Source organism: Rhynchophorus ferrugineus, unplaced genomic scaffold (assembly GCF_030347505.1).
Source record: "Rhynchophorus ferrugineus isolate W39M unplaced genomic scaffold, kcgeb_rfMv2 rfM4, whole genome shotgun sequence".
In the NCBI taxonomy this organism is placed as follows: Eukaryota; Metazoa; Arthropoda; class Insecta; order Coleoptera; family Curculionidae; genus Rhynchophorus; species Rhynchophorus ferrugineus.
This window is the reverse complement of record NW_027472583.1, coordinates 34,661,448-34,685,354: the sequence shown is the minus strand read 5'-3', so window position 1 is coordinate 34,685,354 and position 23,907 is coordinate 34,661,448. Positions and strand designations below refer to the sequence as shown.

Sequence of the window (23,907 nt, the reverse complement as noted above, 5' to 3'; positions counted from 1 at the left end):
CAACTTTTTTTTTTAAATTTGATATGACTTGAACTCAAATCCTTTTAAGCCGTACGAATTGTTTTATTTATTTAAAATTTGAATTAAATTTTAAACAAATAAAAAATTTTAAATAAATAAAACAATTCGTACGGATTAAAAGGATTTGAGTTCAAGTCATATCAAATTTAAAAAAAAAAAGTTGTCTGTTACAGATGACTTTTGACAGATGACAGATGAATTGTCAACTGATACACGAAACAAATTCAAACAAAAAGGGCTATTTTTAGGGTTTTTCCAGCAATAATTCTAATTTTTCTCGCCGTAAAAACCATCCCTGAACTTCAACGAACATTTTAAAAAAAGATTTGGCCAAATTGGTCCAGGCGTTGTTGAGTTATGCGCTTAAGAACATATTTTGCGATTCATTTTTATATATAAGATTTATGGTAATTGCATATCTTAAGCTTTTAGATTTCATTTAAATTCTATTATATTGTCTATATTTATTATAGTATATTATTTAAAAAATAACAATTAGCTTATTAAAATATGATAAAATATTTGTGGGGTAGTATTCCATTCCATAGAAAAATTTCATGCCTTTTTACAGATCCACAGAACATTCAAATATACAAGTAATTCTACTTCATTTAAAATAAAATTATTAATTGCATGTTAATAGTATTCAGTAATATTTTTTTGCCTTCTCTTTTTAAAGTTAGTACGTGAAGGAATATGTACATCTCCGTCTCACTTATGCTACCGTTGGAAAATATACGATTGCTCCAAGCAATTATCTCCGTCCTTTCCTCTCTCACAATTTATAGAGGAAAGGGTTCGTACATCTTCGTCTGACATCACGAATTAAAAAAAAACAGTCGAACGGTTTTTTGATTATCGACTGTTTTGCGACTATCGACTGTTTCGACTGTTTCGACTCTTTTCAGTCGATAGTTCCCAACGCTACTATAAATAGTAATTTTAAAAATAATAATGAAAGGGAATATTCCTTAGGCACTAGGGATGAATCGTAATACAATACTGAAGAAAACGATATATAAAACATTATCAGTATAATACTTGGTAAGAAAATTAATAAGAATAGGCTCATGCTGTTTAAAGAGGATTTGTAAAGTCACCATAAGTAGTTGGGATCTGTGAGAATAATATTATGCAAATCATATCCCACCATTGGATAAGACACCATGTCCCACCGTTGCATCAAGATTGTGTTAATTATGGCAAATATTCTAAAAAATACTATGATAATAATTTTAAGATACAGATGCAACACAACTTTTTAACTACAACACAAATAAGGATTAAACTATATACATTTGATGATGATTGTTTGATATTCTCTTTTACAATGTTTTTTTTTTACTCCAATTTAATATATTTTAATATACAGGCATTTATTATGTTAATTAAAGTTATGTATTAAATACATTTATGTAATGTGTATTAACTCAATAAATTGTTGTCGAATTTCGACCATAGGGCTATCACTAGTTTTAATTAATGTTATATATCAAATACATTTCTGATCTAATAGTGAAATTACTGGGAAAATAAGTTTTAGTAACATATCGTTTTTGAAGTAGGCCCTTTGCTCTAGTATGAGAGAGACATGATTAACTTATTAAATTTTTGTCGAATTTCGACCACAGGGCGATCACTAGTTTAATATACTAGTATTAAAAACAAGAAAAAAATATGTATGTATTGAAAGAAAATTCAACTATTTTTGTTTTTAAAATTTATTATATTCTATTAATGAATATAAAAGGAAAGAAATGACCATCGTTATAAATACGTGAAATGCGAATGTAAGATATATCTGTCCATTAAAATATTATTAGCTTATATGGTATTAAATTGTTTAGAAAGGAAAGGTAATTTTTATTTAACACGTATGCTATAAAATTAAAAAACAAAAAATATTATTGGATAAGCTTCATGAGCAGGAATAACAAAAGACAATGCTTCCATATTTCATATTCTAACTGTTTTGTATTTATGTCAATGATATAAAAAAAAAGAACACAATCGCGGAGAAAAAAATGACCAATTAAAATTGCTAGAAAAACAACACGGTACATGCCGATCAGTCTCAAAAAATCCGAAAAAACCCTCCACGAGTTGTACATAAAAGCGAGAAATATCGCACGACAGGCCAAACTCTATTTCCATTGAGATTCGCGAGTAGACGCACACATTTACTACACACGTTCCGCTTGTACTAGACAGTTGTTCCGTGATAGTTAAATTATTACGCGAAATTTCATTTTTTGTTGTTGTGTTGTTATTATACGACGATGGTTTTTAGCGGCTAGTGATGGACGATACTTTGATGATTGAGAAAGACCAATTTTAGTGTACGTTTTAGTGAATTTTATTTACACTTGTGTTAAATCGATAATATACAGCGAAGAAAGACGGTAAGTATTTTGATTTTAATTAAGTATCATAAAATTTGACAAGATTGTCTGTGTGATTTGGTGTCCTAACTTTAAGGTATTTTGTAAAACTAACTAAATAATTTTAAATATATATTATGAACAATCCTGTTTTTTTTTAATGAGGTTTCTGAACATTTAATGTAAGTAAGGTTCTTTTAATTTGTTGTAGTATTATAACGTTGATTTTTAATTATTATTATTAGAATTGTGTTTAAGTAACGTTTTTAATAAAGTTTAGTGTAACTAACAAAATAAAAAATTATATATGTATATATATTGTTGTATATTATTATACACTTTAAAACATAACATTAATGGCACAATTACATTATTATTAATTACAATATGATATAAAAGCCACACAAGTGTTACAAGCATCTTGAAAAATTCCTCGCTGTTCCAGGTACGAAATGACCGATTTGTATTTTTAAAATTTATACAAAAAATGACCGCTGCTGGTTATAGTTTTCAAGCAGAATTTGAGTCACCTTTCTAAAGATGAAATTTATGCTGAATTTCTATCTATGAAACTTTTTCGAACAAAACTTTTTTATGAAACTTAAAGTCAATTTTATAAATAGTAAACAGAGAATTTCAAGATTTCCTATAGATGTGTTGGTATTTTAAATTACATACACATCGTTGTTATAGCTCTATAAATTGTAAAACACCTTCTGATATAAATATAACATATGAAACATGTTTTTCCGTTTTTATTCTTATACTTTTAGACAAAAATGTTAGAAAACTGGAAAAAAATTAAGTGAATAAACATTTTCGAAAATATATGCTGATATTATAAGCAAGTCCATAAACTTAAACTATCCTATAATTTTTCTATTTTAATATTATGTTTGGAATCGTTTCGGCTATTATTACTATTTTAGACAGTTTCCTCTTTATAAGGAGAACATATTGTTTTATTCTAGATATTTATTATTAATATGTTTCTATAGACTAAGCTAAAATATACTCTCACTCCCTCGAAGGGAACCATTGACTTATCATATGTCAATTCTTTGGGAGTTAATCTTGTTGTTGATAAGATGATTCAGGCAGTGCGGTTTATCTTTTATTTACCACTGTTTTTTTAAGCGCTCCTGCAGATTTCGATGTTTTAATATTTTTTTCATTGCATTGTTGTCATTAGGAATAGCAACACCAGTGTGAACAATCACTATAATCTATTTATCATTGTTATTGTTATTTTATTAATTTTTTCCAGAGTACTAATAAAAATGTGACAAACAAATTATCTGATTATTCAGAGTTAAAAGTTTTAATCATATCTTTGCATTCTATGATTTCATTTCATCTAGTACTATTTTTACTACCAATTTATATCTTCTATCTATATACTTTTTCAAGTTTGCAAATATATATTTTGAGGTAACAAAATCTGAGGAAAAGTTTGAGCTCAATGATTTTAGCCAACGTAATAACATAACTTGTATATTCATCGAACAATATTTTCTTGCTATTTTTTTTACATTAAAACCGCAGAACTACTAGTAGTTAACTCTACGCAATACTCGCCGTTTATTCTTTTTTTTGTTAAGCATAAGTAAATGAACCATTCTGCCTTTACGTCCAACCCAGTTGTATCAGAATCGATAATATTCGAAAAATTCGATATTTTTTACGTAAAATATTCTCACAGTCCTTTCTATTCCTTTGTAAGACATATGACATCTATGTTAAATATAGGTTTGTTATATTTAAATATTCAATCAATATTAATATGCAACCAATATATAACAACAGAGTACTTTGTAAAATATCTAGAACATCTGTGCAATCCCGTGTATATTCGTGTATATAGAAGAATGAATATTTAGTTAAACTTTAGATCTTTCTTCCCATTTATAACGTAGTTACTTTATGTGATAAAATATATACTAATATTTTATGAATGTAAATGAAGGTCACTACTCTAAAATGAAATTTAGTTTGGATTTGATATTGATTGGACCAAAATATTTTAAGAAAAAAATGTAACGTTTATTATTATAGTTATTGTTCCTCTTTTTAGTGATTCACTGACCGTTTACTATTTTTTAAATTTCTAGATCTATATTTATATGATTGGTAATTTGCACTATTTTATTTCAGCTAATAATCGCTATATACTAACCTCATAGTTCACAAGAAATAATGAATATTGGTACTATTTTTCCATACATGATAATATCATTAAAGTTATTTATTATAAATTACGTTTCAATATATTTTTTACAAAGAATTCGATCTGATGGTAAGTAAAAATATCAATATGTCTACTGATCTCTAATTATGTACATGCCACAAGTCCTCATTATCTTTCAGTTTTAGGTATGTACATTTTATTTTGTCTTTTTAGATAGAGTTAGTGCTAATCCTTACTTAAAGGCGTATGAGAAAACATACAAAATTGAAAACAAGTAAATTTTGTAAAACCTACCTTATGTTGTTTGTTACTTGACTGGATTTGGACTTGTTAAAAGTACCTAATAATGTAAGAATGCCTGAAAGTATTCATCAAAACTTTTATTAGAAGAACGAAGATATTTTATATCGGATTATCGCAACAACTTCAAGTGTAAATAGTTATTAGTTAAGTCCGGTGAATTATCAACCTCTGCGGTAAATCCAAACTGTAAGTTGCATTGTATCATTAGGGTTTGATTTGTTATAAACTATTGGAAGTAAATAAAATATAGCATACATTAAAAAAAATGGTCGGAAAATCCCAAAATATAGGACAATGTTTTTCAGCAAGATTTTGTCTATCCTTTAAAAGTCCTAGTATCGGAAAAACATTTGGAAACTCTTTAAATGTAGCTCTATTGTTTTAAAATTATTTCAATATTAATATTCAATATTAAAATTTTAAAAATATATCAAAGAGATAAAAAGATCCACAACAGAGTAGCGCTGGACAAAATTTTTAATAAGTATTATTGTTTTCAATTAAATTTTAAAGAAATTATTAAAAAAAAACACCTAATTAGATAAACAGGTGTCTTTTATGGAACATTATTTGAATGCTACATAGTTAATAAATTTAATTAATAGTGAATTGACTTGTTGTTTTGTCTTTATTAAAATTATGATATAAATATAAGAAATGTAATGATGGCATGTTGGTTTAAAGCTTTTAACTTTAGTTAAAGTAAAAAAGGGCTATCATAGGCGCCATTTGATATGAGCCTCGCAAATTAAATTAAAATTGCAACAGGACTAATAACAGTGGCAATTACGTCCTCAATGATAGCAAATATTACTAACGTATTCACACATTTCCCAGTGTTAATTACTTGCTATATTATACTCGCAATTAAAAACAATCAAAACCTATTTTGACCGAAATACTGCGAGCGTGTGTGAGTGTAATGATGAATTTAAACCATTTAAATGTAGATCACGTTCCGTATCAATCCCGATAGTTGCGAAAATAATCAGCGATACAAAACGAAAACGCCAGTCATTTATTTTTTTAAATTCGGGATTAGTCGAATTTTGTTTCGAGTGCTTCATCATCTTTATTAACATAAATTGTTAAACAGGAGACTTGCTTGTGGTCGATGAGTTTGCTGGATAGGTGTGCAAGGAATATAAACTCTTTCTAGAGTGCAAATGAGGAACATAGGAACAATAGATAACTAATATAACTAGTAATAGATAGGTTACAGGAATATTAGTTCTATATTTTGATTATCTAGGATTATCATTACAAATATATTTTCTGATATTTTAAAATATGAAGAAGAAGGTTCTAGATTGGTTGTTTGAGTTTACAGATACAACAACGTTATGTAATTTATTATTTGAATAGCAATAGCAATCAATAGCAACTAATTGTTTGTTAGACTAAAAATGTCTGATTATATGTTAACCAAATAACAATTGCGTGAATTCTTTTTCTTACTAGCGTGTACAAACACTTGACAGTTCACACATTTTTATGCATTTTGTGATATGTTATTGTAATTATGTTGGGCGTTAGTTACTAGTTTCATTGAAAATTAATGGCGTGAGGCTTCTCAATTCAATAAAGCATCGATGAAAAGTTGTTTATTAACGTTTAAATGATGAATAAAGCGTATAGTAGAGTGATATGTAGCTAAATCTTATACCAGTAGTTTACAATATTTACATTATTTATTAATTTTACAATGTTTAACTTGTCTCGTAAACGTTATATCGAAATTAATAATTGTTTATCATAATGTAATTGCCACATTGTCAATAATACTGTGTATTATATTTGGGATTAGGTTTCATTTGTCTTGTTTCAGTTTTATTGTTATCACACAGTGATAAACTATGTATATAAGTAATTAAAAATGTTTGACACTGGCTAGATTTGGCAATTCCTTTAATGTGATATGCTCGTAATATAATCGTAGTCTAACAATGTAGAGTTTTATTTTTTGTCCACTAGCACTGAGACAGTTTTGTTTATTTTGGTTCTAAGTAATTTATACCCTTCATTATATAAATTTTCTCTCGCCTTTCAGCTGTATAACCCCATAGCATTATTATATTATGATATTCATCGGGATCTGGAATTAACAAGATAATATTAGTAATAGTGTTTTCGTAGATTGTACGATTCTTAAGGGATTGCATATAATAAAGATAAAATACGTTTTTTGTGGGAATTTTAATTCTCTAGTATTTGATTGATTTAATATAGGCAATTCATGGAGGCTTCAGTTCCCTCCAAGATGCAAAATATTCCTCCAACACCAATAAATCGATTCTTGGTAAATCTGAGGCTTTTTTTATAACTATGGGATATCCCATAAGGTGGACCATTTATTAAAATAATTTAATGAAGCGGTCTCAACTGTACAAAAAATGTATCATATATAGGATTTCATTTTAATATAAAGCATTGGTGAGTTATTTGAACGACTGTATATACAATAATATACAATATTAATTCCACCTTTATCCTATAAATGAAACCATTACAATATAAATATTTTACTGCGGATAACCAGGATGTATCATTCAATAACTAAAGGGATCTACGTAGTTATGCCATTTGGATAACTTACAGTTGTAGTAAAATTATTTTTGAGTATCGTTTTTAGTTTATCCAAATGTATATACTACCGCGGGTTTGGAATGATTTCTCAGGAATGATTTTTCTTTTGTTGTATCCACATTCCGATAGTCAATGGCTGAGTAACTGAGCTACTGTAATCCGCCTTTGGTGGTACACTCTGAACTGCAAGTTTTTCGTCAAACTCTATTAGCACAGTTTGTAGAAAGTTTGGGCCATCTTTGGTGGCCTGATACCCTGAACTACGATGCTGGTGCCACAAATCCACAGATTAGGGGTATTTTCACTGTACACTGCGATACTTTTGCTCTAACTCAATTAAATTATGTCAAAGAATGCTTCAAAAATTGCGTATTAATTGCCAATCCAACATTAACATATCTTATCTTTTTAATATACTCTTTCTTTTCTTGACAAGCAGATTGATTTCCGATTAATTGATATAATTTACAAAACAACACAATTCTATAGACTACGTCAGTTATGATTTCTCTATCTCTTTCTAAGTATATGGCATAAATTAAAACACATCTAAATTTAAATATTACGCCCAATGTATAAAAAAAAGCACAACAGAAGAATTAAAAGATCATTTTATGAATATCTGTTTTTAAAAGTAATATAATATTATATTATTTAATTCAATTCCTAAGAACTCATGACTTTACAGAACTGACAAAAAACGATTTGAGGAACCATCTTTACCCGATTTAATTTGCTACCGATATAAACCAAATTAACATTTTGCCAATGACCTAGTTTTAGGTAAAAGGAACATGGCAAGTGAAAAAAATATCCTCAAGTCTTTAAATGAATTTCGATATTGTGAACTATATCTCGAGATATTCTTCAAGGTAATAGCCTTGGCTACTTAGGAGCACATTAAGTATCAGACAATGTTAAAAAAATATTTTTTGGCAGAATTCGAAGAAAAACTATTATGTGAATATGAGGATACTAGTAAACATAGGTTTTGAAAAAATTGAAATTGAAAATAATTTCACTTTATTTTCGTTGGTTAATACTCGGAACAGTTATTTTTGGAAAACACATGTATAACAGGTTAATTGAAATATCCACGGCCTACCATAATAAAACACATTTTTTTGACAAAATTAGTTTTTTTTATTCAACATAATTCCCTTCAAGGGTGATAATCTGATTATAGCGGCCCTCCAACTTTTTGATAACATTTTTGTAGTACTACTTGTCCTTTGCTTCAAAATAGGCCTCAGTTTCGGCGATCACCTACTCATTCGACGAAAATTTCTTCCCAGCGAGTAATGTTTTGAGATCTGAGAACAAGAAATTGTCGCTGAAGGGCGGATCTGGAGAATATGGTGGATGAGGGAGCAATTCGAAGCCCAATTCATGGATTTTTGATATTATACGATGCATTGTCTTGGTGAAGCACCACTTCCTTTTTATTCAAATGCGGCCGTTTTTCGGCGATTTCGTCCTTTAAACGGCACAATAACGCTATGTAATAGTCGCTATTGATGGTCCTTTCTTTTTAAAGGTAGCCAATGAAAATTATTCTATGCGTATCCCAAAATACAGACGCCATAACTTTATCAGCCAACTGTTGCGTTTTCCTAAACTTATACACACATCTTTTGAGGGTTAGGGCTAACTAAAAAACATATAGATTTAATACCAGCAACGCCGTCTATGTGTCAGATAGGGAAATTTTCAATTGACTTAGATATAATTTTACTGATTATTTTAAAAAAGTAAACCAATTATCTTGTTAAATTTACAAATATGATGACAAATAAAGATTTATATAGATAGTTAGTATCGTATAAATAATATATTGGCCTGGAAATATAGTAGAAAATTACACTTCAGAATTATGCGAAAATTCATAATATAATAATGTGAAAAGCTAATTTTAGATTTCTTCATGATTTGCAAAGAAAATGTACTCATATAAGTTTCAAATGATGTATGACTTTTAGCAACTTTTCTGGTAAAATCCTAATTCTGAAGAACTTTGGTTTAAAAAAATGAACTAAGGGATTATTACTTTATTTTATTTGTTCGGCTTTTTACCTCCCAAATGTATATGAGAAATTGGCAAAATGAAACTGACTTCATTTAAATAAACTTAATTTACAAAAGAATGGACGGGAATAATAAGTGGTTAGTGCCGACAACCTTCATACTGTCCAGTGGCACTAATTGTGCGCTTCCTCGACTTCTTATTTTGGTATTCTTGTGGAATTCTGAAGGCAGTTAAGGATTATCTTCACTCAGTTGAGACTGATTTTTATTAAGTCGGCCAATAAGTTCGTTTTCCTCTTGAGCTGTAACTAAATCTTACTTTAGCGATCTCTTTATACAGTTCATTATCTTTATTTGTCATTATTATAGATCTCTTTCTAATTTTGGCATTGAAATCCTACGCTCGGAAAATTTCCTTATATTATTTTACACCTATCTGAATTGGTTATACGGCTGTTTCTGACAAACTGAATCCGCGTCTTGATTGTGATAATAAAGGAACGTTTAATACTATAATATACTAATAACTTCATTAACCGACTTGGAAAAAGCAGGAGGTTCTGTGTTCGGCTACATATATATATATATATATATATATATATATATATATATATATATATATATATATATTCCGAAATATTGGAACCAAGACAGGATATTATGGAAAGGGGGGAGGTGGGTTTAAATAGAGGAAAACGCTCAAATTTCAAAGGCGTGTATACATTTTTTAGACATTTATTATCTAAAATAATTAGATATATGGCTGTAATGTTATTGCATAGCTGGTGTGACGGAAAATTGCTCAGTTCAAAAACCATTCAGTTTGATTTTTAGTACTAATTATGGCATATAAGACCTCCTAGAAATATTGTGGACAACTGCTTCTATGGTATAAAATTGAGTTAAAGCGTTTAGTTCCCAAACGGAGGGCGTTGTTTCGATTCCTGGCGGCGACTACACATTTGTGTTGTTCTAGTTTAGTTAGAATATTTTTCAATACTACGTAATTTATTGGATAAATATCTAACACTAAAAAGAAAATAATAAAATATTTTTAACAAAAATATTAAACCGAATTCAAAAAATAAATAAGAAACTCACTAAAAATTAAAAAATAATCAAACTTAGATTTTTAACAGAAAAAACATTTTAAAATTAAATATGTATATAATAATGGTTGTAATAACTAAATAAAAACCTTATTTAACCTATCTAGTACACACATCACACGTCTGAATTGGTACCCAGTAAATTGCCTTTTCGAGAAGTTTTACTTTTTTAATACAATCTGAAAATAAAGTTGACTGCCATCGAATACTCTGTGAAGCTTATGACAAACATGCTTTATCGATTTTAACATGTGAATATTGGTGTCGACGTTTTAAAAGTGGCGATTTTAATACCGATGACAAAGTACGTTCTAGACAGTCAAAATAATTTGAAGACAAGGGTTTGAAGGCATTACTCTTACAAAATGGCTGAAATACGAGCAAAAACACACACAAATGTATAGGATAAAAACACTACGTAATTAAAACAGCAATAGTATTTTTATATATACAGGATACAGGATAGATTTAACAGAATGTTCACAAAATAACTCTATTGGAATCACAAACAATGGTACAATTCGATCAATTGAAATCGTGTACCCAATTAATTTCGTCTCGCATTTCGTCAAAACGAATAAATCAGCGTCATTATCCTTCAGACTGTTAAATAACCGCGGTGACGATGATGCACCGGCACAAATATCGACATCCTCTATAAAATTGCACTATTACACTGAATTAAATTTCTTCCAACCTTTTAAATTATTCCCAGAACGCATTCGCAAAAGGTGACGCGCGACGCTGATTTTAATCTAGTTACCTACTAAAAAAATGAATGCAATGTATTACATGGTTGGAGTAATAGTCTACGTTTACTTGTATTGGCCTGATTCAGGATTGTAGCACAATCGATTTAGAAGAAAACTGCATCCGAAACATTAAACTATTGCTGAAAGCGACCGGACGTTATATAATAATGAATCTGGCATATTGTGTAATCGAGATTGGTTTTTTCTCCTGCGTCTCAATGAAGGTTTCTCTTTCTTTGAGTTTAACGTGATAATTCGTTTAATATTTTAGCATTGTGGGACTGTTTTTGGGGATATAGTCATTACCCTTGACCAATACAGTGTTGTTATTAATATGAAAACCATAATAAATATTAGGCGTTTACACAGCTGGGTTATTTCGTATATATTTAAAATACCAAATAAAAATTATGTTTAAGCCATATATTTGGGATATAACATACAAAATATTTCAACAAAAATAATTGAAACGACTTCAAAAAAATAAATAAGGAACTCACTAACTAATTTAAAATAAAACATACATAATAACCATTGTAACAACTAAATAAAAATAAAGAAAACTTTATTTAACATATCCACTACACGTATTTTATATTCTACTGTTAATATATAATTTAGCTTAATACCTACCTAAACCTATTTGTCTATTTATAATCTTTTTTAACTACTACCAACTGAACTGATCACTTTGATTTTGATACGGTTTAAAATTATATTTTAATTCAATAAATTTGTGTGGAAGACATTTTCTCTCCGTTTGGATTATCTTCTTCACATGTAAAACTCTGGAAGTAGTTGAATCATTAAGAATTAAGCTGCCTCGAAGTATTTTGATAATTTGAGCTGGTATTTCGTTCAATTAACTATTTTAACTCTACAAGTATAGTATTATTTATAGTACTTGATATTAATACCACCACTTTTAGATAGTTAAACTAAAACCTACACTTAGGATATAATGAAACATCGTCACAATGTGTTTGTAAAATTGTTTTATGACCTCCCTCAGCAGTCTTCAAAACAAATGAAGCCGTTATGAATATCTGTATATGCTGAATTGGAAAATTGATATTTCTTGTAAATAAATGTGATAATCATCGAATATAATAGTTGGTTACATTGATATACTTAACTTACATACATATACAGCGATAGATACATTATACAGCGACTATTACATAGCGTTATTGGGCCGTTTGAAGGACGAATTCGCTGAAAAACGGCCGCATTTGAAGAAAAAATGCACCGTGTGCAAAAGTCAGTGAAAACGATGGCAAAAATCCATGAATTGGGCTTCGAATTGCTTCCTCATCCACCGCATTCTCTAGATCTGGCCATCAGCGAGTATTTCCTGTTCTCAGATCTCAAAAGAATGATCCCTGGGAAGAAATGTTCGTCGAATGAAGAGGTGATCGCCGAAACTGAGGCCTATTTTGAAGCAAAGGACAAATCGTACTACAAAAATGGCACCGAAAAATTGGAAGGTCACTATAATCAGTGTATCATCCTTGAAGGGAATTATGTTGAATAAAAAAAACTAATTTTGTCAAAACAATGTGTTTTACTAGGGTAGGCCGGGGACTTTTCAATTGACCTGTTAGACATTTGGAATATATTAAATCAGGTTGAGCCGGCAGCTAAACGATAAACTCAGATTACACACAAAACATAGAGAGCATAGGATAAACATACATAGAATGCGATCTCCCATCTATAAAGTTGTAGCGCATCTATCAAATTGCAATCATGGATCAAGACTGGGCAGTATTTGATTTAGTTGAGATTAAAACATGTAATTAAAATCTATCGAGACCATTTTTTTAACTGTTTAAGAATGAAAATGACATTTGGCAAGGTACAGTGACAATTTTTTGTACAGTTCAGGTGCGGTGTAGTTAACTTTAAAGACTGAGATATTTAGCGGTCGCCATTATGGTTACGAAAACGATCGAGCATTATTTTCTGCAGGATGCTCCCATTGATAAGATCTCAATGTGTTCAAGTTCAAATGTATTCTGAAACTATAATTGTTTTAGCAAAAATCCTTTAATGTGAGGATAAGAAATAATAATTACAACTTACAGTTTAAACACGCAATTGAAATATAAATACGAAATATGTAAATATGTAGTTGTACTTCAACTACAATTCATTCAAATACTGACCAACAATGGGCGTTATAGCTAAACAGGTGTTCTGTACTCTATGGTTACTCTGTGATTTATAGTTGTATATTTCTTTCTATAATATACATTAAATTACAGTAAATGTAAAATATGAAAAAATTATAATATATATATATATAAGTAATGATGTGTTCAAAATTTAAGCATTTGCATAAGCTTCTGCATTTTAAGCTGTTAACAAACAATATTTCTTTGAGTATTTGGCGCACTGATTTTTTATATTTTAAATTAATTTTATTTCATATGTTTGTGTAACGTGTACATAAAATATGGAAAACAGTGGAAGTGATATTGACGACTAAACCCGGAAAGCTTCTCGCTTTACATAGTAATCTCCTTATTGCCAGATATTTCTAAATTATTCGGAAAAATATTTTCCGACGGAATTAATATAGGATCACTTAATAGTGGACCATTTTCATATAAGTACTTATATAATTGAAAGGTCATATGAAGTGCACACTTTTGATAAGGTGTAGCACTGTGGAATTAATTTTCAATAAAGCAGGATATTTCCCAGCAGAATTGTTAAAATCTTATATTTATGATACATCCTTTAGTGTTAATCATGAGAATATTTATTCGGAATTCAATAATATATGCGGGTATAAGTGCCGTATGGTAACCTTACTAATCATTTATTTCATGTAAAGCAACAATATTGCTGGGTGTCAACATTGTAACGCAGAAACAGTTTGAATAAAACTATATTGAGCATATTAAGTTTACGTATAAGAGATATCAGCGCGTCCATATCAGAATAAATATTATCTTAGTTTCATAGCAGTAATAGATTCGAAATTTAAGGACATAGGAAGTGAACCTCTTCTGGAAGGCTTCTGTAAAGAAAAGGAAAGAAGAACTGGATATTTGGAATATAATTTGGAATAACGTGTAGGCTACTTTGAATAATGACATTCTGCTCTCTCAAGATACAATAAACACATATGGGTATAAGGTATGACTCCCTTTGAAATCAACTCTGTGGTATTGCTAGAAAGTCCAATATAAGAATCACTCAACGGTTCTAAAATAAAGTATTGCATGCCATTACTGATGCCAGAAGATTGATGATTTAGAAGCCATCAGGAGTGTAACGTTTCCATCCGATCTCATTAATGAATAGTTATAGATTTTAGAGTGAGATTTAAAATAAGATATTTATATTAATAAGACATTAAGAATGAAATCACTTAATAAAGTGCTTTTTGACATGCATAATAATATATATAATGTATAATAAGTTTCAAACGGAATATCTATTGGCTACTAGGCAGATTGTTGAACCACTAAGTGTGCCCTTTTAGTGCTTCCTGTCCCTTTAAGTGCAAAAGTGCTAATTCAAAAGCAGAGCATAGTGGAATGGAACACAATAAGAAATTTTAATCTGAAAACCTTTCTTTAAAGAAGTTTTTCTTACCACTTTAAGACTATAATATTACTCATGGAACAATAATTCTTTAGATTGTAATTTTTAGTAAAATCACTGAGATATTACATTGAGATTAATAATAAAAACTATCTCATATTCTTGTGCAACCTACTTACTCATCTGATTTAGCTCTCTTGAATTTATAGCTATTCCCTGAACTTAAAAAAACAGATTCTAGTAACATAGTCTATAATATCGTGCTGAGTATATCAAGGGGTTTAAAACCGTAGACACATTATTCAAAGAGGATAAAATAAGATTATAAAAATTGATAAACAATTTACGTTTTATTTTAAAATATTCACTACTATATTTTTGGCTATTTTATATAAATTTATTAAAATAGTTTTGTTTTGTAAAAAAAAATAAAATAATATGCTTCATCACAATACCGGCCCATAAAGTTACAAAATCTGTCAGAATTTCGAAATACTCAAATATACTTCCACCTGCTCTTACAAAGTAACACGGCAGTTCCAGTAATAATTTTCAAATGTCATTTTAATGAACTAATTTTTTCCAGATAATTTTTTATATTATTTGTATTTCAAATAAAAGAATATAAATAACATGATTATAAAACATATAAAACATGTTTTAGATTTATATAAAAACAAAATTTCTAGCATCCAGTAAATATTTTGTTCTGTGAGTATATGACAATTGCACATTATTTATTCGCAGAGGGATGTGTTGATTCCTTCAATATCTTCTGTATAAAACTATCATTTTTAGATTTAGTCTCATTTCCCCTGATTCTCCATTACTTGGTCCAATTGTTGGAATACCACCGGAGTACATTAGGCAATGAAAATACTTCCAGGTATAGAGGTGGTGTTCCTGCTATTACCTGCAGAGCATAGTTCGATGTGGTTCGATAGGCGCCTGTGATTGCTAACAGTGCAGTTCTTTATGATGCTGCTAGCGCTGTCCTAGCCCTTCCTATCGAGGCCCTGTATCCCTATATTTCTGCGCCATATAATACTGCGGATTTTATAATCCTGTCGTATATTTGACGCATAACCTCTGGTGCCCTGGGGTTGTTTCTTCTGCGCAGTATTCCCCAGAGCGGGCTCATCACCTTTTCATTTTTTCTCTTTAATAGCTGTATGTGTTGTATATACTGCTGTTTCCTATCGATTATCACGTTTAGATACTTTATTGTATCTTTAACCTGGATGATGTCTTCACCAAGTTGGTGAAGTTAACCATTGGTGGCCTGCTGTTTTTCTTGATCCAGAAGCAGCAGGCCTCCGTCAAGAAGCTGGCTCTTGATCTTGCCATTTTCTTATTTATTCTGCTTCTTCGCAGCTCTTCCAGTATTTCTACCTGGATTGCTCTGTTGAAAGCATTCTAGAGGTCCAACGTCACCATTAGAACATGTTTCCCTTGTTCTTTGTCCGTGTTGATCTATTTCAGTAGATCACTCATGGCTTGTACGGTTGATCTGTTTTTTCTAAAGCCGTACTGCCTTGTGTCGTCTAACTCCATTTTCTCCGCCATTGCCTGGAGTCTTTGATTAAGTACTTTGTCTAGTACTTTTCCTAGTGTTGGTAGGAGGCTGATGGGTCGTTCGCCCCCGTCGCTTTTTTTAACCAGCACAGTTTGGCTTTTTCCATATCTTAGGGAAGTATCCCGCGTTGTAACAATTCCTGTATAGCATCAGGAACTCGTGTTTTTTCGAGATCTAAACATTCTTCAGGAGCTCGTTTGGTATGCGGTCTTCCCCTTCTGCCTTCCGGTTTCTCATTTTCCCTATAACAGATTCTATTCCTCCTTCGGTTATTTCTTCCTCGCTCTGTTTCCTCCAGGTCCATTGTTGGGTGGTATTTCTCCACTCTTCGTTTTTCTGCCGCTTCTCTGGCCTCCAGGCTTGCGTCTTCAGGCGTTGCTACCACTTCGCCTCTTCTTATACCCATTCTTCTGATGGCTTCCCACACCCCGTCCCGCGAGTTTGTTTCTATCAGGTTGTTAATCGCCTGGCTGTCGTGCTCGGTTTTCTTCTCTCGTATCGTTTTTCGATACTCTTTCTTGCGTTCGTTGAACTCGCTCACCATTTGTTGATTGTCCGAGTTCCTTCTTATTCTCCTCTTGAGTGACGTTAGTGCTCGTTTCTTATCCGCGCACTGCCCGTCCCACCATTCGTTGCCATTTTTTACCATGATGGTTTTTCGTTTTACCAGTCTTCATGCTACCTGCATGGCTTTCTGAAGCCTGCTCTTCAATCAGTTCTTGTAGTATTGTTTGATTGATGTTGGTCTCTTGTTTTTCAAGTTTCGCCCTGACCAGATCCCAATCGGTGCTGGCGAAATCCGATTTCGCCCTTTTTCTTGGGTTAGTTTCCCCATTTTCGCTCGCCACTCAATATTCGATGTATCTGTGGTCGTTGAGTGTTTCCTCGTCATTTTTGATTTGCCATTCTTCAACGGTTATTCCCCTACTCCACGTGAGGTCCAGGTGCCCTGTGCCCCTATTACAATCGAAGCTGGGCAGGGATATACAGCAAACACTAAGCTAAAATTGTACTAAGCCCAGTATATATAACAACCAATGTCTCAAAGTATTATATTTAATGGATATAATTAATTTTCTTGAGAAAACTCAGTCTGACATACGGATGTTGATGTGTGAGCACAATACTAAAAATTAGCATCGGATAGTCATGAGAGGACCGAAAATGGCCCAGTCTGAGTCAATAAACTAAAACGGTTTGAGTTCTAAGAGACCAAGTAAGTAGGTTGGTAAAGAGGTCTAGCTTAATATAGAAACGTTTTTATCCGTGTGATTTTGTTAATATTATTGATGGTGTTTTTGGTATAATTTTTTATAGTGGAGCCACTACCAAATTGTGGAACTGTGGAAAAGCACTGCGAAATTAAAATATAAAATATTATTTTGGTCTGCGAGAAATCGATATTTTCATAAACCTGATACCATAAACATATATTATTATTTAGATTAATATAAATACAAGCGAATTCAATATATTTATTTTTAATTAAATGCATTTTGATAATAACACAAATAGTATTATAACATATAAGATTCATAATGCTATGTATTTTGTTTTAATAATTATGAAATCGTACAGATTGCAATTAGCCGCAAATCTTTAAATTTATTTTATTATAATTAATTGTGCAATTATATAAATTGTATGTTTATTATATGCTATGGTTTCTACTAATTAATATTTATTTGGCCTGACAAACAACTTACCTAGAAGCCATCTCACCTGGTTAATGGCGTAACTAAGATGTTTGTTTCTTAAATGATTTTACAGCCTTTTTCTATGAACAAACGTAAATACATAAACGTATACCCATGTCCAGAAGGTATTCGAACTTGAGATTATCGCGCAAAATTATAAGCACTGTCCTGCCATCGTATTCACTCTGACTCTAAAACTCGCTAAATAATTATATAACTGAAAAATAAATCATATCTACAAAAAATAAAAACATTTCCTCTCCAATTTCCAGAATATGTTAATCATAGTAAAGGTTATCGAAATATAAAATTGTATAAAAATGATGTTACAGCTCTGTTTACAGAACTAAATAATTGGTTCAATTTCAACGATTCAATTATATTTTAACGCTTTATTTGATGTTTTACTGAGAACAGCTATATTATAATTTAAATATATAGCAAACTATATTACGTACCGCCTTGTTTGATCTCATTTGCTCATTATTTATTAACAGAGGAATAGTTTATTTATTTTATCGTTATTAATGTTCCTCGAAATAACAAAATTAGTCGACGATTTAATGGGTGCAATTTAAAATTGTTTAAAAATTTTCGCTTAGTAAATTTCTCACGATTTAATGTCTATGTTCTGCAATAAATATTAGTTAAATATTAATAACACCTATTGGAAATGAACTACCGCGTTGTGAAACGACAGTACTAGTAATTAAGAAATGCCTGTACAATTATGTCTATAAAATAAGCTTATTAATATGATTTTAATTAATTATTTAGTAGTTTAACCTACATAAATTCAGAATTATTATTTAATTTCAAACCATTGTTTATTAAAAACTATATAAAAACTAATATAAATTAATAAATTTTTTTACAACTTTTGGTCCATATCGAAAGATAGGGTATCGCAATGATCGAATCAGTTCTATCCATTCTTCAGAATTTCGAAACCATGTTCCAGCGAAACCTTGTTTTATCGGTTTGAACAAGTGGTACTTACAAGGCTACGCTGGATGTAGTGGAACTTCCTATTCCTGTATGTACGTGTATCTTTCATAACTTTTGCAATATTTTAATTCATCGTGCACTGTAGCGCCACAGAATAAATATCATTAAATATTATTTTGTGCTTAACTATCAATAAAACCGCGATCAATTTGCATGAATTTCATTTAATTATCCTTGAAAATATTGATCGTTCAGGCCATTCTTGGTTTTTGGACATCCAAGCCACCACTTTTAAATGGTTATACCAAAATAGTCTACAATTAGGATATGAAGAAACACCATCACCACATGTTATACTTTTCAGGTTTTAAACATCTTGACTTACCTTGAAATAATATTATATTTGTATCTACTTTTATTAAATTTATACTCTTTTTGAAAATTCTATAGCGGTCTGAGTAACTGATGGCTCTAAATATTTAGCTTGTACCATATTGGCCTTTTCTATAAATTAAGGGAAATGATGTGAATATACACATATTACGTATTTCAATTAAACATCCATATAAATTCTAGGACTTCAGTTAGGAATTGTTTCTTGGTTAAGTAATAATCTGGTACATTAGGGTCCATAATCATCTGGTCGGAATGGAATGAAAATGAAAATAATAAAATTTCCTGTTCGGAATTTTGATGTAAGAGATCTTAAGAGGTTTCCTGAAATGTATTATTGTTTACTTTTAAACGTCTGTGTCTGTACTAGAGCAAAATCCTTTGGAAAGAAATTAATTTTTTTAACCTTCTCATCCTGTAAAATAACACTCTTATTATCATTTTGCATTTAAATAGATGATATATACGTTATATTATAATAATGCCATAAAAAAAGAAAATCAAAAAGCAAATGTAACCTTTACTAAATGTACAGTGAGGATATATACATTATTTTAGTCCTTTATTTTGATAAATTTTAAGTCGCTCTCTAATATATCACATTACTTTGTTTGAAAATGCCGAAAACAATAGATATTCAGAGTCACAAATTGATTGCGGCTTTAATATGTTATTTCGAAAAGCAACGAGATAATGGAGGCCCTCTTTTGTCGGTAAATTCCGTTAGAGAGATAATTATTGATGATATTAAATAATATAAGTTCCTACAATTTTATTGAAAATGTTTTTAGGGGGGTGCTGCCGCGCTAAATATTAGTGTGGGTACTGCGAATAACATCGCTTACAAAATGAATAATAATACGTTAGATTAACCCAAGAAAACTCGTCTATATATAAAGTGGGTGACGAATCTTGACCATCTGAATATTGGCTCTATTCGAGACCAAATATACGAAATGTATAAGAACAGTAAGTATACAAACTATTTTATCTATTTAACATAAATTAAAAATAAATTATTTTAGAGAAAATTGTCTCTCTGGAAAGTATACATAAAAGAATGAGCGACAGGCAGGTTTTTGAGAGATGTAGCATAGATAACCCTCGGACAGGTTTGATGGAACTTCCAGATATTACTTTAAAAAGAATTCAACTCAGCATAAAATAAGATAGGGAACTTGAATATTTCAAAATGGTTCATTATGGCACTCTTAACAAGACAGTAACAAAAAAAGTATAAAGACAATAAAAACTGATGGAAAAAGGTAAAAGTTAAATATATTGTTGGTTGAAAAGAATATTCCATCAAAAACTGTATGGATATGTGGAAGGAAGCATTGTCAACCATAACACCTTCGGTTTGGATGAACTCGATAAGACATACAAAGGAAGTAATTGATAAATGGTACAATCGTGAACATATTTTATACAGATCAGAAATTAACAGTTTAGTTGGTTTGGATATTTTATTGGATTGAATTGGATGGAATTGGATAGTAAGTCGTAAAGTGAAAGTGACTGAAGAAAGCTTTCAGGATATGTGATAATGCTGTGCAATGTTGGAAATTCCCGAGACAGAGTGATGAGAGTGGTAACAACTAAAGGTATGCACAGAATTAATTGAATATAACTATAGAAAATAGTATTGTAAGGCGTGAATGATTTGTGTGCATAGTTATGATTGCAATTGTTCAAAATTAAACATGAGCATTAGGTTAGAACGTATGAGGAGAAAATGATTACTAACTGTTTTATAGATATGGCATGTACATTAGACATAATTCAGTGATTAATTTTTGTCAAGAATGGTGTACACAGATAGTAGCAGAAGAAGTAAAAATACAGTATTAACAAGATGACTTACCAAGTAAACCATACCATCGACGGAAATAAGAACTAAACGTAAAAAGTAAATATGCTCTCGAATGAAAGTACAATACGTTTCTCAGATATAACATTGTTAATTGTTGGATTAGGCATCCAGGGGATAACACTACATAAAAAACGACCATAATAAAAAAGAGAACGTCCCTAAGGACTATTTCTATTTATAATACATTGACGGCCCACAAGGTGTTTCCGCATTATGTTCTTCTTGCTTTGCGCAACTTAGTTCTTGGCTGTCCTGAAGTTGCTGCTCTCGTGCCTGTCTTAAACGGACAGGTCTTGTCCCTGGGGCGAGCTAAGCTCGCATTTCCAGTTTACTGAGACCTGTTGTTTGTCTCCTCGTGTACGATCGCATGAAGCAGATGCCCTTATCCCATCCCTCGAATTCCTCAGGCCATTTCTCCCTATTACTACCACTATTGTTCGTTTACCACAAATATTTTATTTTCACTATGATTCCTCCTAATTTGCAACGTTGAGTATTTTGGTCAGGTCCTACTGAAGGCAGGATTCTTCCTGGCCTGCGGTAGCAGTGATTTAGGATTGGTACCTGTTCTATCGGCCTTAGGTCGGTCGCCAGAGCCTCGTTCACGTCGGTCACCCTAACCATATATGGACAATGGAAAATATACGAAACATTTTCCAAAATTATGAATAACTGATACTATCACTTGCATATCTCAAAGCTTGTTCTTCTATCCACGTGTATGTCACTGAACTTCTAGACGGTTGGACCGATATTGATGAATATTTTAGGGTGCGTCTATGTGGATTCGAGATTAATTTTGATTCACTGTTCGGTTCGCTAGGTGGCGCTGAGATATGTTTAACTTTTAAGCATTTTTCAATTATAAGAACAACAAAATCATTAATTTTATGTCATTCTGATCATCTTATAGTATTTGCTTCATTGTTGAAATAAATTGTTTGGGGCCGCTGGTATTTTATATATTTTGTTTGTTAATATAATCAACAATCAGAAAATACATCTTTTGCTAGAGAGCCCTAATGAATAAAGCTCTAGATATACACATCTGCGGGTAGTCTAACACAACGTTGTGTAAAAAAATTCAAGGAAATCGGTGAAAAACAGAGCTCTCTATTTCGTACAATTGGTTTTAATTTTAAATTATATAAATGGAACAAAAAGATATAAACAAAAACTAAATCTAGCTATTAAATTATTTTTAGTTATTTAATTTGCCTATTCTGCGTATTCCATAGAATCACACAATTGACGTAGGTGTAGTTCGGTTGAGGAAAACAAGGTTCCTTTCGTAAACAGAAGTTTACATGCGTTAATTTGCCAGATTGTTAAATTTAGAAATTTCTCTAAATTTAGATCATTTATTCATCATGATAAGAATTGATTACCATTGGAGTTCTTTGAATTATTTTTATACATTTTATAGGGTGGAACTTTTTAGATAAATTGGTCACCATTTACTTTTGAAATAGCTGCCATTTTTCTCAGAATAGTGGCTGAATAGTTTCCAAGAGAATATTGACCTATTCTCGTATAAAAATATCCGCCAATTGCTTCAATGATTTTGGTGATGGAAATCAACTCCTCACTTTCTGCTATAAAACTTTCCATAACCGTTCAATTATGTTGAGGTTTGGCGATTCTGCTGGCCGGAGGAAATGTTTGATAATATCCTTTTATGGCCAAGTTAGTTTGGAATATGGCAGAATTGAGGATGTCTAAATATTCATTAATCCCTAGTAAGTAATCCGGCTGGTAATAAAAATAAAAGGAAAAACTGAGTACCACGATATTTTCGGCGAAATCTTAATGAAACCTGCTACATGCTTTATTCTTGAATGGTCCTAAATTTATGTTTATGACTGTTTAACATTTGTGATTATCCTTAGGCAAGAGTCCAAAATCCGAAAAAAACGATCCCAGTCGTGCCGGTAACCAGGCTGGGTAAAACCGGATGTCTCCTGGATGATCCTCAAGCTGGTCACTCGCCAGTTAGTAGGCCTAATGCCGAGGACCGTGGTTTGGAGCCCACGTTAAACAGTAAGTCCAGTCCAGATAAACCCTCGTTGGTAAAAAGGAGACTCTAAAATATAACCAAAAAAAATTAAATTCATCTCTATTTCATAGATATCCACGTTAAAAATTCATAATTTTATTCTAAGAATCACTATCGCTGAAGTGTAAACAACAACTTTGTTAGTATTCTAACCTTTGCGCCAATAAAATATAATTTGTGGGAAACGTTTATTATTATTTTAGTTTTAAGGAAGGAAAATGCAGTTTACGGATATATATTACATTTGGCGAATATGCTAACTCAATAAAAACATTTGAGTACTTCTTGCGGAACAATTTTGACACAAGTTGTGAGGAATGCGAAAGGAGTAAAATTCCGTATAACTGTTTTTTAACATGGAAGAAGGGCAAAAAATGAAACCGCTACAACAAGACTTTTAATGCAGTATCCTTATGCCTTAAAGATACAGACAAGTCTTAC

The 23,907-nt window shown here is 30.9% G+C and overlaps 1 protein-coding gene across 1 annotated transcript in view; it reads left to right on the top strand.

Moving 5' to 3' along the window:
- Positions 1 to 2,195: 2,195 nt before the first annotated feature.
- The window catches only part of LOC143195139 (organic cation transporter protein), a 118,021-nt gene continuing 96,309 nt past the window's right edge, over positions 2,196 to 23,907 (top strand). The window contains exon 1 of the mRNA XM_076402050.1: positions 2,196 to 2,423. The gene's annotated coding sequence lies outside the window, so the exon portion shown is untranslated. The remainder of the gene's footprint in view (positions 2,424 to 23,907) is intronic.